The sequence below is a fragment of the Sminthopsis crassicaudata genome, chromosome 1 (genome assembly GCF_048593235.1).
Source record: "Sminthopsis crassicaudata isolate SCR6 chromosome 1, ASM4859323v1, whole genome shotgun sequence".
NCBI lineage: Eukaryota > Metazoa > Chordata > Mammalia > Dasyuromorphia > Dasyuridae > Sminthopsis > Sminthopsis crassicaudata.
This window is the reverse complement of record NC_133617.1, coordinates 295,674,346-295,694,322: the sequence shown is the minus strand read 5'-3', so window position 1 is coordinate 295,694,322 and position 19,977 is coordinate 295,674,346. Positions and strand designations below refer to the sequence as shown.

Here is a 19,977-nt window from a genome sequence, read left to right as displayed (position 1 = left end):
TTGGAAATTCAGGTGGTCTTTATGATTTATTGCATGTATAAATAACTAAGTATAAATACAGCTTGCTATCATATACAAAAGTAACAACTCCATTTTGAAGAATTCCTAGCTATCTCCCTTTCATTAATTACTGGCTTGTCTTCTCGTTTTGACTCCTTGGTGAACCAAATCAATCGAATCAATAGCTCACTCATCATATTTCCAACAAGCCACACATCACTTTCTTTGTTAATTTTTTGCCACAAAAGTGCTGTTGAATGAGGGAGAAAAGTCAGGCTGCCATTCTGACTAGATGGATCACAAAATTTTTGTTACATAATCTAAACTGGACGCTCAGTGGTACGAGACAATCTTCCTCTCTCTCTCCCTCTCTCTCTCTCTCTCTCTCTCTCTCTCTCTCTCTCTCTCTCTCTCTCTCTCTCTTAAATTAAATTAATATCCCTCTGTCCACAGAAGCTCTTCTAAATGTGGTCATTTTCTTCTCAAAATGTCCATGCCTCTCCCTCCTCTTATTTTTACAACAAAGAATGTTATCTTATATTTTACAGGGAAAAATCAAATTAAAAAACAAACAAATGAAGCTATGCCCCAGAAACTCTCCCTTTTCTCCATTTCCTTTTATTTTGCTGCCTTCTGATACTTCTTCCTCCTTCACCTGTCACATGAAGTGGCCTTACTCTTTACAATGGCTAACCTCTGTACTTACACATCATTCTATTCCATCCCCTCACCTCCAATAGACTGTCTTCTTATACACACTTTTTCATTTACTTCCAATGTCTCCTTCTCTACTCAGAACTGTTGATGGATAAATCCATCTCCCTTATCCTGAAAATAAATCCTTATTTATCTTTCCATCTTTACTAAAAACCTATTTTTCTTCTAACATTTATGGATAAATTTCTCAAAAAAGCCACCTAATATAATTGTCTTATTTTTTTTCTTCTCAACAATCAAACTTCCAACTTTATCACTCCAACAAAACTGCTCTCTTCAAAATTACTAATAATTTCCTAATTGCCAAACTAATAGCTTATTTTCAGTCTTCATTCTCTTTTTCCTCTCTGCTGCTTTTAACAATTGATCACTCTTTCCTTCTTGATTTTTTTTCCTTCTAGGTTTTTGGGATACCCTTTTCTCTTTGCTTTCCTCCCTGCCTAATGTTGAGGTATTGGGAGATATCATGTTTTCCAAAGAAAAGGATCAGGAATCAGGCTGTATCCTAAGCTTGGAATAAACAACAATCCTTTGTAATCATTTTCTGGAATGATCTTAGCCACACCAAAATTGCAGAAGAGTTTTTGGTAATGAAGCCCTGCAATGACTCAAAATTGTTACATTGTTGCTATTATTCACCCTTGCAAAGACTACATATCACTGTATAACTATTAGTATTGAGATCATTCCACCCTAAACCAGGTCCTTCTCATTCAAGTCAAGGCTCTGGCATATGTGGCCTTGTTTATGGGACTTTTCCCTCATTTTGAAATTAAATTTCTTCTTGATTTCTGACTCTCCTGTCTCTAGTCTACTTTGTTCAGCTCTGGCCACCCACAGATTAGAGGCTGATTCTGTTCTGTTGACACTTCCTTATTTCTTTCCCTCTCTCCATTTTTGCATGCTCCTCCAAATCATTGCTTGTAACTATAGTGTCTCTCAAGGTGTTTCCTAGAGCCCCTTTTTTTTCTCCTTCTTTACTACTTCACTTGGTAATCTCATCTGCTCCCACAGGTTTAATTACCATTCTATGGTAATCATTCTCAAAACTATCTTTTGTGTTGTATTTCAATCTTACATTTCCAAATTATTTTCAGATATTTTGTATTTGAGATGTGGTAGACATCATAAAGTCAATATTTTTGAAACAGAACGTATTATATTTTTCCTTAAGCCTCAGGCTTACCTATTTTTGTATAGCAGTGTTTCCCAAAGTGTGGCATGCACACCCCAGGGGTACAGGAAGAGTTTGGTGGGGGTACTTGTTGCACCACAGTTTGGTGGGAATATGCACTGCACCATGCTTAGCTATGCCTAATTCTAAGTTCTCATGAGTCAAGTCAAGATGATCTTATGAGGTGTGAGATGGGCCAGTGTGACATGGCATGAATATACAGCACTTTGTTACAGAGACAAATACTTCCTTAATAGCTAGTGGCTTCTCCAGACACCTGTGTATTTTTAGCCTTTGTGCGATTTTTCTTTTAAGAAAGGTTTGTTTATGTGCTTTAGTAAGTCCCACTGATTTTGATTATTTTTTATATAGAAGAATGAAATCGTTTGTGCTGAGATAACAGATCATCATTATTTGGTTCCCTGGTTGTTAATTTTAATCTCAGATGCAGCTCCACATCCAATAGTCTCCAATAGTCTGTTCCTTTTTTTTTTTTTTTTTAACTTAATGTCTACAAATGCTGAAGAAGGCAACTTCACATAAATATGAAGTTGGAAAAGGCAAGATATATTTCATAACTTTTTTCTGTTAAAACAGGATGCACATATTGAATTTCTAACCAGAATGATGTTAAAATACACTCCTTATGTTTATTTTTCAAGAATTCCTCTGAAGCCCAATTCCAACAATTGCTCTTCTTCCACATGTGACAAACCTGTCATGGATTTATATTTTATTATGAATAATTTTATTTTTGCTTATTATTATTTTGTGTATGTGCCAAAAAAAGAAAAAATATATATATTTTGATTGTTATTAAAATACATCCATTTTTTGATGAGGGGCACTCAGTGTTACAAAAATTATAGAAGGCATACACATATGTCAAAAGTTTGGGAAACACTGTTGTAGAGGGCCAAAATATATTCTATATTCCTCAGACTTTAGCCCTAGGAAACATCATGAATTCTTCACTGTCTTTTATGACCTACATCCAAGGTATTGCAAGGCTTGTTGATTTCTCCCTTGCAATATCTCCAAATATCCCATCCTTCCCCCTTTGACACTGCCAATACTCTAATTACTGAAATGGTCTGCTGTTGGTTATGCCTACCTTAAATCTCTCCCAAATTCAGTCCATTTTCTGTTCAAACATTAATGTAATTTTCTTATAATTAAAATCTAATCACATTATTCTCTTACTCAATGCCTCCAGAATCAAATGTGAAATGATCTCTGGCATCCAAAACCCTTTATAACCTAGCCCCAGCTATTATCTTTCTAATTTTTAGACACTATTTTCCAAAATATATACTTACATCTAGTGACACTGGCCTCTTTGTTGTTCCATGAGCAAAGCAGTCCATCTCTGGGCTGTAGGCATTTTATTTCATTTTCTCCTTTGACTATAATCTATTCCTTCCTCTAACTGCTAGCATCTCTGAAGTTCCAACTAAAACCTCATCTTCTACCTTCAACCCTTTGTTAATTTGTTTTCCTATGTGTCCTGCATATAGCTTGCTGTATATATATATATATATATGTGTGTGTATATATATATATATATATATATATATATATATATATATATATGTTTACATGCTGTCTCCCCCATTAGTTTGTAAACTACTTGAGGGTATAAACTACTTTGCCTTTTGTATATACCCAGTGTTTAGTAGTATCTGGCACATAATAGGTATTTAATAAATGTCATTCAATATTGCCCCGTTTTTGCCATTCAGACAGAAATACCCTTGTGTTGAGCAACATAAATCATAACATATATATTTTGATAGATTTAGATAGATAGTTAAATATAATCATAGTGGTGTATAAATATACATATATAGCAAATATACTTTCCTATATGGTGCTTTAACTATTAGACTATATTGTTTTAAGACATATAGATTTCATTGTCATGGAATCCTTTTTATTTATGTGACTATTCAAAGACATTTTAATTTAATAAGGATGGAGGAAAGGAATAGAAATTCCCTTGAACATCCCAATTCAAAACCCATCTACAGCTTAGTAAAGAAGTCCTAGAGAAGTCTTGTAGGCCAACCTTAAATAAATGCCTTTCTAAGAGTCACATAATGATGTGGCTTAATGGACATAACAGTAGGCTTAGAGTTGCTATGATATAAGTTCAATTTTTTTCCAAAGTATGAGCATTAAGCCCTACTTATTGTTCAGTCATTCAGCTGTGTCTGACTTATCATAACATTATGAGTCCTATTGTCCATAAGGTTTTCTTAGCAAAGGTATTGGAGTGGTTTGTCATTTCCTCCTCTAGTGGATAAGGTAAGCAGAGAATTTGGACAGCATCACACAGCTAGTGAGTGTCTGGATCAGATTTGAACTCAGATCTTCCTGAATTCAGGACCAGTGCTCTATCCACTAAGCCACTTAGCTGCCCTGTAGTAAAAGGAAGACAATAAAATTTAGCTTTTAAGTGAGACAATTTATGTAAATGAAACTTAATTTTATTATTGATGATGATAATTACTATTAATCATAGTTGAATTCTAAATACATTTTCCTTACTCCAAGCTGATCTCTCTATTACTTATGCCACATTGCTGCTTCTTCTTCTTCTTCTTCTTCTTCTTCTTCTTCTTCTTCTTCTTCTTCTTCTTCTTCTTCTTCTTCTTCTTCTTCTTCTTCTTCTTCTTCTTCTTCTTCTTCTTCTTCTTCTTCTTCTTCTTCTTCTTCTTCTTCTTCTTCTTCTTCTTCTTCTTCTTCTTCTTCTTCTTCTTCTTCTTCTTCTTCTTCTTCTTCTTCAACATAAAGCACCTAAAAATGAGACTCATGTGTTTCACATTCCAGGTCATATAAAATTTAGGGGAAAGAGCTTATCAGACATTCCAGCATCAAAAAGAATTCAAAGGGATCTGGCTCAACTGTGTAATTGGTTAGACATAAAGCAAATGAAATTTAATATACTAAAATGTAGGTATCACATATTATTACAAGAACATAATAAGTTGAAAAAGGCACTGAATTAAAATTGGGATTTGAAAAGCTCCCTGAAATTAAAATGGACTCTGACAAAAGAGAGAATGCAGAAGCCTAACAGAAAGGCCAATAACTGAGAAATAGAGATCAAAATTAAAGCTCTAATGTGCTTCATTGTATGGACTCCTCATTAAATAAGAATGGAATATTTTATTGTTTCATCTCCCTTTATAAAAAGAGTAAATTACTTTGAATGACCCCTCCCCAACATAAAATATACCCAATTGGATGACTTCTGTACTGATTTACAAATGAAAATTTAGAATGTCTTATGAAAAGTCAATTTATGCCTTGTTTACATGAGGACATCAATATAGCTCAGGGTAGATTGATATAATAAAGAATAATTACTTTTATATAGTGCATTTACACATTTGAATATATTGGAATAATACATAAATAAAATAAATAAAACTGAAGTAAGTAACACAGGAATGTCATTTCCCATTTTACAGACGGGGAAGCTCAGTTTGAGAGAGTATGAAACCTATATGTAACACTTCATATTTAAAAGCATCCTCCTAACTCCAAGATCACCTTTCTATTTTCAAACTATGCTATCTTTTCGGTATAAATAAGTTTGTTTGTTTGTTTGTTTGTTTGTTTGTTTTTAATGATCTTTAGCTGTTATATAAATGGAAGACCAGGATGTATATGTTGATTTGTCCTTTTCTAGTCAATTTTCTCTTTTATTCTCTCTAGGAAATCCTGGTTCTATTTGTGTTTCTCTTAGTCACTAAAGAAGATTTGATTGCTCAATGTATGATTATTAACAGATACATAAAGACACTAACTATAGTGTGTTTTCTAGAGCCCCATGTTGGATTGCCAAAATGTATGGTCCAGACTATCTCTCTGGAGGATCTTGGGACCAGCCGAGTACTTAGTCTTAGTGGAAGAGTGATGAAGCAGGAACCCACATGGATGGTCTGTTTACTTCAAGTTCTTTCAGTCTTAAATATCATAGTACAATTATATCACCATAGCATACTGCACATGTGCTAAGTCTAAGCACCCTGCTATTAATATGTAAATGCCTCTTTACTGCAAGTATTTCTAACTTTTCAGGAAGGCTGAGAAGGCATCTTCCCCAAGGGAAGATGCAAGCCGAACCAGCCCTTGTCAGCAGGTTCCCTCTGGGCTTAAGGTTCTTATACCTCACAAAGAGTTTCCCCATTGTCTATGGTCCTCTACAACTAACTCTTTCACTTTTTCATTTCAACATTCAAGACATTGTGTTATTTTCTCTTTTTGGACACTTCAGTGAATCCATTGAATTATAAATTATTCCCCACTATCAAATCTCTTGCCTCTTAAGTATTGTTGCCAATAGTACCTTGGCAAATCCAAATTCTAATTTACTTCTTTCATTGACTTCCTTTGATTCTACTCACATTCTATTGAAAAGACTTGGAAAAAATAAAGAAATGACTATATATTAGAAAATATGTTATCTTATTTGGATTCATACTGAATGAAGTCAGACTTTCCATTTTCCCCTAATTAACTGACTATCCCACTCCTTTCTGCCTTACAATTTCTCAGAATTATGCTTCTCAAAAGTGGTAACCATTTTCAGAGAGATGACTTTAAATACAACTTTTGTCAGAAGAGCAACCTGTATGAATTATGATGCTGCAGAGGAAAAATAAATTAATACACTGCTGTTTGGATTATATTATGCATTTTATAGACAATCTAAAGAGATTATTCTTCATTCCATATATCTTAGGCAAACACTGCAAATAAACAAAGTATGCAAAATGGTGGGCCCTATGAAGCTGGAAAGCATTCAGTTACAAGCCTGGTGGCATACTCTATATTTATTGTCTAAGGGCAAGGCTAAACAACTTCAAATACTTTGACACTAGGCTGAGCAGAAAGAGATGGATTTTTCAAAAATATAGACTCTTAAAACTATATATTGATCCATGAAAGGCTCACAAGCTCCATCACTAGGTAAATAACCAGAGTCAAAAAGTTACATACATTTAATTCTTAATCATGCACGTAATCCATTTGATGCTGCATCCATAATTAGAAACAACCCCCAATTATAATGTTGCTCCTTTGGAAGCATCCCCATATACTAAAATAATTAACATTTTGTTGTAAAGTTTTCAGTAAGTAAGGTATTAGAGGTAGAGATGACTTCTATTTCCTATTCAATTTAAAGAAACTGATAGTTTTATTACAAAAGCTGCTGCTTTAAGGGAAATAGTTTTCCTCACTTTCAACTAAATGTACATATTTCTTTGAAAAGAGAAGCTGTACTTAACCTCTCAATGCTCCAGGGAACTCTCTAAAGTCTATAAATTACTAAGTTTAGTTCCAGTTTATATTGGTAAATGAATGTTACTCATTGGAAACTTTCTATGTCAATGGGATCTTAGGTCCCACTACAAAAAACAAGTGTCTTTTAATATTGGATTATGTGGTCAATACAAAAGATTTCTGATACTGCCTACTCAATTATGTCCAGATGATGATGCTATTTGAATTGTCATTTAAACTGGTTTAGAATTCACTGTAGCATTCTGTAATAGTTCTCCTTCTGTTCCTTCTCCAGCTAAGCAAGATAATTCTGGTCATCCTCAGAGAGCAATGGTACCTTTACAGTATAGAAATAGTACACAAAGCACAACGTGATATAGATGTCTCAATCTATATCTATAGATAATAATGATGTATGCACGAAGTCATAAATATTCATATATACCACAAACAAAAACATTTGGTCAAAAATATATTTGATAGTTACCCATACATATAATATGGATCTGTATGCAAATGGATAGATAAGTGAATATATGTAGTGTGAGTATATGCACATATGTAACACTTAACAGTGTATATAAATATATGTATGTATGTGTATGTATATGTATGTGTGAGTATATATACAAACTTTCTTGAGTTCTATAAACCTAGAAAGCATTCATTTCCAGGCTTAAAAGCTGTATACTCATTGTCTGAAGAACTAGCTTGCCATGTTTAAATATTTTATCATTATTTCTATTCAAGCATATATGTATATATGTGTATGCTGTATTTTGGGTCTGTAAGTATACATATGAATAGTGTATGATGTATATACATATACATATATATGATTATGTATATATATATATATATATATACAGAAAAATACCTATTCATATATTCAAATGCACACATAAGTAAGTTTGCATATATGTATATTCATAGCAAAGATTATTTTGCTTTTCTCTTTGTATACTTAATATGTAGTTTGTACAGAATCTATAATAGGGTAGATATTTAAAATGCACATAAATTTGTTTCATTTCTAATTTTTAAAATTAGGACATTAAAATATATATTTAAATCAGTGACTCTTCCCATCAATTCATAGTTGGGGGCTCTTTTCAAAACTCTCAATCAGTAAGTTTTGTTGCTTTTTTCTTCCTCAAAAAAACATTTCATCTGAAGAAAGTCCAGAGGAGGAGCTGAATTTTGGGGGGCATAGATGATCCAGGGCATTCATTATTTATTTTACAAATGTCATTATATAAATTTGCCAAAGGATCCATAGAATATATATATATATATATATAATCTATATCTATATCTATATATATGATTTATGAGCCATATGGCTTCATTTTTAAGTATTTCATCATGTTATAAAATGTTCATGTATTTACTATAAACTCAGTTTAAACAATGCTCATTTCCAATAAGTGTAAACAAATTATGTAAATATAATGAGTTGATTGGATTCTATCCATGCCCAAGATACTCATGAATTTCTCATGCCTTGTTCTAAAAGATAATGGCTGATGCTTTTCATAACACAAAACTTTTCTTAATGGTACACTGTGGTCTTTTAACAAGGGTTACCTTGTTACAAACTTATATTCTATTAAAGGATGCTGTTTCATATCCATGACTTTCCATCAATCATCTTTTATCAGTATGTTATTTAGCATATATTTAAGAAAAATCTAGTCTTGACTAAAATATTAGGAAAAGAATTAATTCCATATAAAGATTTTTATAAATAACAAATAAAATATTTGTTCAACTCCATAATTTAGTTGTGAACATAAGAAAAGTATGTAAAATTATTATATATATATATATATATATATATATATATATATATATATAATTTTTTACAAGGTAGTTTAAAATCTTTTAATTTTTTAAATGCTTGAAGGCAGATAATTTAGTCATCAGAGAGAAGCACTTTCTTTCTCACCTTTCCTTTTGTATTCTAGACCAAGTTAAGCATGGAATAATTTTGAGGTCTGTTCTAATTCTGGTTTCCTTCCTTTCACTTATCCCAGAAATATTTGACCAGGAAATTTATGAACAGGAACTTTATCCTAAAAACAGGTAAAAAAAATGAACTTATAGCTTATTAAAATTTAAGCATTTTTTTCAAATTCCATTTGGCCACATCATGCCTATTTTACTTTGTGAAGTTAATTTTTTAAAGAAAATATAGACAATCATGTATATAATTTCTCCTACTAATATATACATATATATATACATATATATATATATATATATATATATATATACTTTCTTGAACTGATAATTTATTGTTGTAATTTTTTTTCATTTAAAAAAAAAACTTTTAATTATAGTTTTTATTTGCCAGATACATGCATGGGTAATTTTACAGCATTGACAATTGCCAAATCTTTTGTTGTGAAATTAATTTTACATGAAATTTTCTTTTTAAAAAATTTAAATTATAGCTTTTAATTTTCAATATATAAGAAAAGAGGAGAGGTGGATCCAAAAGCTAAATAAAAGAAGGAACAAACTCAACCTCTTTCCCAAACTGCTTCAAATTCCTTTAAATAATGATTGAACGAATTTTACAGTATCAGAACACTCAAAAAGATGGAGTAGAGCATTTCCTGATTGAAGGGAACTTGGAAGGTTAGCAGAAATTATGTGACATCAGGATGGAAGTCCAGCATCTGTTCTGGTGCAAGCCATACCAAGACAATCTCAGACCCAGATCCATTCCCAGATCCAGACTCAGCCAGAATTCTGAATCGCTGGCAGTAGTGGTGGCTTACAAACTTCTCAGCACATAAATACCAAAGAAGATCTAGTAGGGCAGCAGAAAAGATCTGTGGAAAAATGGGGAAAGGAAATAGAAGCTATGCAAAAGAGTAACAACTTCCTGAAATGTGAATTGGAAAAGGTAAACAACTTCCTGAAATGTGAATTGGAAAAGGTAAACAAGTCCCAGGAAGTGTAGGGAAACAGAATTTGTGAATTGGAAAAGGTAAAGAGCTCCCAGGAAAGTAGGATTTGTGAATTGGAAAAAGAAAATAACTCACTAAAAAAAAAAAAATTGAAATGGAAAAAAAAAATTCCATAGAGCAAAACAAATCATTTAAAAACTCAATTGGACATATACAAAAAGAAGTAAAAAAAAGCTAATAAAGAAAATAACTCATTAAAACTCAGAACTGAACAAATAGAAACAAATGATTCATTGAGACACCAAGAATCAGTCAAGCAAAAACAAAAAAAAAAAAAAAAAAAAAAAAAGAAAAAGAAAAAAGAAAAAAGAAAAAGAAAAAGAAAGACTGGAGAAAAATATCAAATATCTACTTGGCAAAATGACAGACCTGGAAAACAGATCTAGGAGAAATAATCTGAGGATTATTGGACTTCCTGAAAATTATGATTTAAAAAGAGCCTAGATACTATTTTAGAGGAAATCATCAAAGAGAACTGAACAGAGGTAATAAAACCAGAAGACAAAATAGGGATTGAAAGAATTCATCAAACACCTTTAGGATAAAAAGATTGTAAAACAAAACAAAACAAAACAAAACAAAAACAAAAACAAAAAAAAAAAAAAAAAACCTCCATGGAATATTATGGCCAAATTTCAGAACTATCAGACTAAGGAAAAAAATATTACAAGCAGCCAGGAAAAAAAAAAAAAACAATTCAAATACTGAGGTGCCACAATATGGCTCACTCAAGATCTGTCTGCCTCTGCATTAAAGGGCCTGGAATCTGATATTCCAAAAGGCAAAATAACTTGGATTATAGTCAACAATGAAGTACCCAGCTAAGGTGAGCATTTTCTTAAATGGAAGAAGATGGACATTTAATGAAACATATGAATTCCATTTGTTTCTAAGAAAAAAGAAAAAAAAATCTAAAGAAAAAATTGGCTCTCCAACTATAGGACTCAAGAGAAGCAGAAAAAGGTCTGAAAGGGAAGTCTTGAGAACTGTATTTCTGTTGTGGATATGCATAAAGACCACATGTATAATTTGATTTTACTGATATAATAAAAGGGAAGTAAATATGGAAAGGGGATAGTATCAGAAAAAGGGAAAAGGGGAGATAAAAAGAGGGAAACTACAAAGAGGAAAAGAAAACCTATAATATTTGAAGGAATTTAGAGAGGGGGAGGAACATTCTGTGAATCTTATTCTCATCAAAATTGACCGAAAGAGAAAACATTTGACATGTTTTGTTTTACAGAGATTCTCTCTCACCTCATTAAAAAGTGGGAGAAGAAAAGGGAAAAGGTAATAAGGGAAGGGTACAAGAAAGGGGAAAAGAGAGGGCTTTGTGACATAAGTGGGCCCCATAAGTTTAAAATTGGGGAAGGGGTTCAGGGGGGGCAAGGAAACAAAAGCATAATCTGGGGAAAACATGAGGGCAGGAAATGCAGAATTAGTCATTTTAACCATAAATGTGAATGGAATGAACTCTTCCATTAAGCAGAGACAGATAGCAGACTGGATAAAAAGTCAGAACCCTACAATATTCTGTTTACAGAAAACACATTTAAAGCAGGGAGATACATACAGAGTAAAGGTACAAAGTTAGAGCAGACTCTATTATGCATCAGGTGAAGTCAAAAAAAGCAGAAGTAGCCATCCTGATCTCAGATTAAGCAAAAGCAAAAATTTATCTAATCAAAAGAGATAAGGGAGGAAACTATATCATTCTAAAGGGTAACATAGACAATGAAGCAATATCAGTACTAAACATATATGCACCAAGTGGTATAGCATCTAACTTCCTAAAGGAGAAGTTAAGAGAGTTGCAAGAAGAAATAGACAGCAAAACAATAATAGTGGGAGATCTCAACCTTGCACTCTCAGAATTAGATAAATCAAACCATAAAACAAATAAGAAAGAAATTGAAGAGGTAAATAGAATATTAGAAAAAATATGTATGATAGATCTTTGGAGAAAACTGAATGGTTATAGAAAGGAGTATACTTTCTTCTCAGCAGTTCATGGAAGCTGTACAAAATTGACCATATATTAGGACATAAAGACCTCAAAATTAAATGTAGGAAGGCAGAAATAGTGAATGCCTTCTTTACAGATCATGATGCAATAAAAACTACATTCAACAAAAAGTTAGGCATAAATAGACCAAAAATTAATTGGAAACTAAATAATCTCATCTTAAAGAAAAATTGGATAAAACAGCAAATTATAGACACAATTAATAATTTCACTTAAGATAATGACAATGATGAGACCTCATACCAAAATACATGGGATGCAGCCAAAGCTGTAATAAGGGGAAATTTTATATCTTTAGAGGCTTACTTGAATAAAATAGAGAAAGAAAAGATCAATGAATTGGGCTTGCAACTTAAAAAGGTAGAAAAAGACCAAATTAAAACCCCCCAATTAAATACTAAACTTGACATTGTAAAATTAAAAGGATAATTAATAACATTGAAAGTAAAAAAAAAAAAAAAAACTATTGAATTAATAAACAAAACTAAGAGTTGCTTTTATGAAAAACAAAACAAAACAAAACAATAAAATAGATAAACCTTTGCTAAATGTGATCAAAAAAAGGAAAGAGGAAAATCAAATTGTTAGTCTTAAAAATGAAAGGGGGGAACTTTCCATCAATGAAGAGGAAATTAGAGCAATAATAAGGAGTTACTTTGCCCAACTTTATGGCAATAAAGTTGATAACTTAAGTGAAATGGATGACTACCTCCAAAAATATAGGCTTCCCAGATTAACAGAGGAGGAAGTAAATTGCTTAAATAGTCCCATTTCAGATTTCAGAAAAAGAAAAAAAACAAGCTGGCAATCAGCTCCATAAGAAAAAATCCCCAGGACCAGATGGATTTACATGTGAATTCTACCAAATATTTAAAGAACCATTAGCCCCAATGTTATATAAACTATTTCAAAAATTGGGGATAAAGGAGTCCTACCAAACCCCTTTTATGACACAGACATGGTACTGATAACTAAAGCAGGTAGGTTGAAAACTGAGAAACAAAACTATAGACCAATCTCCTTAATGAATGTTGATGCTAAAATCTTTTTTTTTTTTTTTGTTCTGATATTCGTGATTTATTTTTGGAAAAGCTAGAAAGTTACAATACGAAAAAGATGATAGAAACTAGACAATTTAAAAATCGTTAGGAAAAATTATTTGACTTCAACCATCTATATTGAGATTTTCAAACTGATATTGCCTAATTTTCCCCATCACAGTAGAATAGATATTTCCTGATGTCAGAAACAATTTCATTTTTTTTTTAATTTCTTTACTTGTAGTCCCTAGCATGTAACTTTTCCTATAAGGTCATTTTCAACAATATCTTTGTAACCCCATTTGGGATGCTGTTTTTGTTTTTTTCAATCACAATACTAAAGTGGTTTGCTACTTCCTTCTTAGCTCATTTTACAAATGAGGAAATTGAGACAAACAGGGTTAATTGACTTACCCAAGGTCACACACTAATAATAGTGTGAGGATACATTTGAATTGAAATCTTCCTAACTATAGACATGGTGCTCTATCTACTATATCACATAGATGCCCCAGCATATTGTATGTATATTTATACATACACATACAATTTTCTATTGAATTAAGTTTAAATGAATACAAGCACTGAACTAGTTTCATGACTGTGAAATCAATGTTTTATGAATTATATTAATTGTCTAATTGTTAGAAAAAATATTATTTGCTTTGTTCAAATCATAGTGATCATCTTTCATATTTTTCCTATGAAATTCTGATTATGTAGTGAAATATTATCCTTAGGAATTGATTGTCACCTTAAAATTTGAATCATATGCCACATAGCTTGGTTTAAAAAAGCATTTCCAAAGTAGGATCTCTTTCTTTTTTTTTTTTTTTTTTTTTTTTTTTATTATATATATATATATATATATATATTTTATAATATTATCCCTTGTATTCATTTTTCCAAATTACCCCCCTTCCCTCTATTCCCTCCCCCCGACGACAGGCAATACCATACATTTTACATGTGTTACAATATAGTCTAGGTACAATACATGTGTGTGAATATCATTTTCTTGTTGCACAATAAACATTAGAATCTGAAGGTACATGCAACCTGGGCAGACAGATATTAGTGCTAACAATTTACATTCCCCTCCCAGTGTTTCTTCTCTGGGTGTAGCTACTTCTGTCCAATATTGATCAACTGGAAGTGAGTTGGATCTTCTTTATGTTGAAGATTTCCACTTCCATCAGAATACATCCTCATACAGTATTGTTGTTGAAGTGTACAGTGATTTTCTGGTTCTGCTCATTTCACTCAGCATCAGTTGATTTAAGTATCTCCAGGCCTCTCTAATTCCTCCTGCTGGTCATTTCTTACCGAGCAATAATATTCCATAACCTTCATATACCACAATTTACCCAACCATTCTCCAACTGATGGACATCCATTCATCTTCCAGTTTCTAGCTACAACAAAAAGAGCTGCCACAAACATTTTGGCACATATATGTCTCTTTCCGCTCTTTAGTATTTCTTTGGGATATAATCCCAGTAGTAGCACTGCTGGGTCAAAGGGTATGCACAGTTTGATAACTTTTTGGGCATAATTCCAGATTGCTCTCCAGAATGGCTGGATTCTTTCACAACTCCACCAGCAATGTATTAGTGTCCCAATTTCCCCACATCCCCTCCAACATTTGTCATTATTTGTTCCTGTCATCTTAGCCAATCTGACAGGTGTGTAGTGGTATCTCAGAGTGGTCTTAATTTGCATTTCTCTGATCAGTAGTGATTTGGAACACTCTTTCATGTGAGTGGATATAGTTTCAATTTCTTCCTCTGAGAATTGTCTGTTCATATCCTTTGACCATTTATCAATTGGAGAATGGTTCGGTTTCTTATAAATTAGAGTCAGTTCTCTATATATTTTGGAAATGAGACCTTTGTCAGAACCTTTGTTTTTAAAAATATTTTCCCAATTTGTTACTTCCCTTCTAATCTTGTTTGCATTAGTATTATTTGTACAGAAACTTTTTAGTTTGATGTAATCAAAATCTTCTATTTTGTGATCAATAATGATCTCTAGTTCTCCTCTGGTCATAAATTCCTTCCTCCTCCACAAGTCTGAGAGGTAGATTATCCTCTGTTCCTCTAATCTATTTATTATCTCCCTCTTTATGCCTAAATCATGGACCCATTTTGATCTTATCTTGGTATATGGTGCCAAGTGTGGATCCATATCTAATTTCTGCCATACTAATTTCCAGTTTTCCCAACAGTTTTTTCCGAATAATGAATTTTTATCCCTAATGTTGGAATCTTTGGGTTTGTCAAAGATTAGATTGCTATAGATGTACCCTTTTTTGTCCTTTGTATCTAATCTGTTCCACTGATCTACCGGTCTATTTCGTAGCTAATACCAAATGGTTTTGGTGACTGCTGCTATATAATATAGCTTTAGATCAGGTACACTTAGACCACCTTCCTCTGAGTTTTTTTTCATTAGTTCCCTTGCAATTCTTGACCTTTTATTCTTCCATATGAATTTTGTTGTTATATTTTCTAGGTCATTAAAATAGTTTCTTGGGAGTCTGATTGGTATAGCACTAAATAAATAGATTAGTTTGGGGAGTATTGTCATCTTTATTATATTCGCTCGGCCTATCCAAGAGCACTGAATGTCTTTCCAATTATTTAAATCTGATTTTATTTTTGTGGCAAGTGTTTTGTAATTTTTCTCATATAATTCCTGACTTTTCTTTGGTAGATGGATTCCCAAATATTTTATACTCTCAACATTTGTTTGGAATGGAATTTCTCTTTGTATCTCTTGCTGTTGCATTTTGTTAGTGATATATAAAAATGCCGAGGATTTATGTGGATTTATTTTGTATCCTGCCACTTTGCTGAAATTTTGAATTATTTCTAGTAGCTTTTTAGCAGAGTCTTTGGGGTTCTCTAAGTATACCATCATGTCATCTGCAAAAAGTGATAGTTTAATTTCCTCATTTCCTACTCTAATTCCTTGAATCTCTTTCTCGGCTCTTATTGCCGAGGCTAGCGTTTCTAGTACTATATTGAATAGTAATGGTGATAGTGGGCAACCTTGTTTCACTCCTGATCTTACTGGGAAAGGTTGCAGTTTATTTCTATTGCATATTATGCTTACTGACGGTCTTAAATATATACTCCTGATTATTCTAAGGAATAATCCATTTATTCCTATACTCTCAAGAGTTTTTAGTAGGAATGGATGTTGGATTTTGTCAAATGCTTTCTCTGCATCTATTGAGATGATCATATGGTTCTTATTAATTTGATTATTAATATGGTCAATTATATTAATAGTTTTCCTAATATTAAACCAGCCCTGCATTCCTGGAATAAATCCTACTTGATCATAGTGTATTATCTTAGAGATGATTTTCTGAAGTCTTCTTGCTAATATCTTATTTAAGATTTTAGCATCAATATTCATTAAGGAGATTGGTCTATAATTTTCTTTCTCAGTTTTCGATCTACCAGGTTTAGGTATCAGTACCATGTCTGTGTCATAAAAGGAATTTGGTAGGACTCCTTCATCCCCTATTTTTTCAAATAATTTATATAACATTGGGGCTAATTGTTCTTTAAATGTTTGGTAGAATTCACATGTGAATCCATCTGGCCCTGGGGATTTTTTCCTGGGGAGTTGATTAATAGCTTGTTCTATTTCTTTTTCTGAAATGGGACTATTTAAGCAATTTATCTCCTCCTCTGTTAATCTAGGGAGCCTATATTTTTGGAGGAAGTCATCCATTTCACTTAAGTTATCAAATTTATTGGCATAAAGTTGGGCAAAGTAACTCCTTATTATTTCTCTAATTTCCTCTTCATTGGTGGAAAGATCCCCCTTTTCATTTGTAAGACTATCAATTTGATTTTCCTCTTTCTTTTTTTTGATCAAGTTTACCAAAGGTTTATCTATTTTATTGGCTTTTTCATAAAACCAACTCTTGGTTTTATTTATTAATTCAATAGTTTTTTTACTTTCAATTTTATTGATTTCTCCTTTTAATTTTTGTATTTCGAGTTTAATTTTTGGTTGGGGGTTTATAATTTGGTCTTTTTCTAGCCTTTTATGTTGTAAGCCCAATTCGTTAATCTTCTCTTTCTCAATTTTCTTCAAATAAGCCTCTAAAGATATAAAATTTCCCCTTATTACTGCTTTAGCTGCATCCCAAAGATTTTGATATGATGTCTCATCATTATCATTATCTTGGGTGAAATTGTTAATTGTTTCTATAATTTGCTCTTTCACCCAGTCATTCTTTAAGATGAGATTATTCAGTTTCCAATTACTTTTTGGTCTATTTACCCCTAACTTTTTACTGAATGTAGCTTTTATTGCATTGTGATCTGAGAAGAAGGCATTTATTATTTCTGCCTTCCTACATTTAATTTTGAGATCTTTATGTCCTAATATATGGTCAATTTTTGTAAGGATCCATGAACTGCTGAGAAGAAAGTATATTCCTTCCTATTGCCATTCAGTTTTCTCCAAAGGTCTATCATACCTAGTTTTTCTAATGTTCTATTTACTTTTTTAATTTCTTTCTTGTTTGTTTTGTGGTTTGATTTGTCTATATCTGAGAGTGCAAGGTTGAGATCTCCCACTATTATAGTTTTACTGTCTATTTCTTCTTGCAGTTCTCTTAACTTTTCCTTTAGAAAGTTAGATGCTATACCACTTGGTGCATATATGTTTAGTATTGATATGGCTTCATTATTTATGCTACCTTTCAGCAGGATATAGTTTCCTTCCTTATCTTTTTTAACAAGATCTACTTCTGCTTTTGCTTGATTTGAGATAAGGATAGCTACGCCTGCTTTTTTGGCTTTACCTGAAGCATAATAGGCTCTGTTCCAACCTTTTACCTTTACTCTGTATGTATCTCCCTGCTTTAAGTGTGTTTCCTGTAGGCAACATATTGTAGGGTTCTGCTTTTTGATCCAATCTGCTATCCGTCTCCGTTTGATGGGATCGTTCATCCCATTTACATTTACAGTTAAAATTACTAATTCTGTATTTCCTGCCATCGTATTATCCCCAGATTATGCTTTTTTCCCTTGACCCCCCTGATCCCCCTCCCCGATATTTAATTTACAGACCCCCCTTGTGACGCGCAACCCTCCCTCTTTTTTTTTTTTTTTTTTTTTTTTTTTTTTTAGGATCCCTCCCCCCTCCCTCCAAGTCCCTTCACTATTCTCCTTTTCCTTTTCCCTTTTCCTCTCCCCCCTTTTAATGAGGTGAGAGAAAATTCTCTGAAAAACAAATATATTAATTATTTTCTCTTTGAGCCTCTTCTGATGAGAGTAAGATTCACACAATGATTCTCCCCTCACTAAGTTCCCTCAGATATGGTGTATTTTCTATGTCTCTTCCTGGGATGTAGTTTCCCTCTTTTTATCACTCCTTCCCCTTTTTCTGAACCGACCTCCTTCCCTTTACTACACCCCCCTTTTTTTCTTTTATATCAGTAAAATCAAATTATCCTTGAGTATTTTTTATATACCCACAACAGAGTTACAGTTCTCAAGGGTTCTGTGTACCTTTTTCTGTTTCTCTTCAGTCTTGTGGATGTAGATCAAATTTTTTGTTTAAGTCTGGTTTTTTTCTTAGAAACATATAGAATTCTTCTGTTTCATTGAATGACCATCTTCTTCCATGGAAAAAGATGCTAAACTTAGCTGGGTAGTTCATTCTTGGTTGCAGTCCTTGATCTTTTGCCTTACGGAATATCAGGTTACAGGCCCTTCTATCTTTTAATGTGGAGGCAGCCAGATCTTGGGTGACCCTTATTGTGGCAACTTGGTATTTAAATTGTTTTTTTCTAGCTGCTTGCAGGATTTTCTCCTTTGTGTGGTAATTCTGCAGCTTAGCCACAATATTGCGTGGTGTTCTTTCTTTAGGGTCTATTTCAGAAGGAGTTCGATGAATTCTTTCCACATCTACTTTCCCTTCTGTTTCTATTATTTCTGGACAGTTCTCTTTGATAATTTCCTGTAAAATAGAATCTAGGCTCTTTTTTTGGTCATAGTTTTCGGGAAGTCCAATAATCCGCAGATTATCTCTCCTAGATCTATTTTCCAGGTCTATAGATTTTCCCAGTAAGTATTTGACGTTGTTCTCCAGCTTCTCATTTTTTTTGTTTTGTTTGACTGATTCTTGGGTTCTCTGTGAATCATTCATTTCTATTTGTTCCATCCTGACTTTTAAGGAGTTATTTTCTTCTTTCACAGTTTTTAGTTCTTTTTGTAAATGTCCAATTTCGTTTTTAAATGAATTATTTTGCTCTATTGAATTTTTTTCCATTTCCCTAATTTTTTTTTTGAGAATTATTTTCTTTTTCCAATTCAGAAATTCTATTTTCTTGAGACTTTTTTATCTTTTCCAATTCAGAAATCCTACTTTCCTGTGTTTTTTTAACCTTTTCTAATTCACTAATTTTGTTTCCCTGCATCTCCTGTGAATTCTTTATTTTTTCCAACTCCAATTTCAGGACGTTGTTGTTCTCTATCATAGCTTCCCTTTCCTTTCCCCATTTTTCTTCGATCTCCCTCAATTTTTTAAGAGCTTCTTCTAGGAGAGAGTTATGTGATGGGGGGCAGGAATCGTTCCCCTTTAGGTTGTTATCTGCTGATTCTCTGCTGTCAACTTCCTCGGGGTTGGATACCCGCTCTTTCTCTGCATAGAAGGAATCTATAGTTTTTCTAGCTTTTTTGCTCATATTTAAAAAAATGTTTTGGGGTCTGTCCC

The 19,977-nt window shown here is 32.6% G+C and overlaps 1 long non-coding RNA gene across 4 annotated transcripts in view; it reads left to right on the top strand.

The window, feature by feature from the left end:
• Positions 1 to 19,977, top strand: part of LOC141549429 (uncharacterized) — a 341,126-nt gene that overhangs the window by 79,746 nt on the left and 241,403 nt on the right. For 2 of the 4 annotated variants that reach the window (XR_012484353.1, XR_012484355.1), the window contains one exon: positions 5,724 to 6,907. The exons of 1 other annotated variant lie outside the window; for it this stretch is intronic. This is a non-coding gene — a long non-coding RNA (uncharacterized LOC141549429). Of the gene's footprint in view, positions 1 to 5,723; positions 6,908 to 9,222; positions 9,340 to 19,977 lie in introns of those variants that run through there. One more of the 4 variants, XR_012484354.1, reaches the window with a different exon arrangement.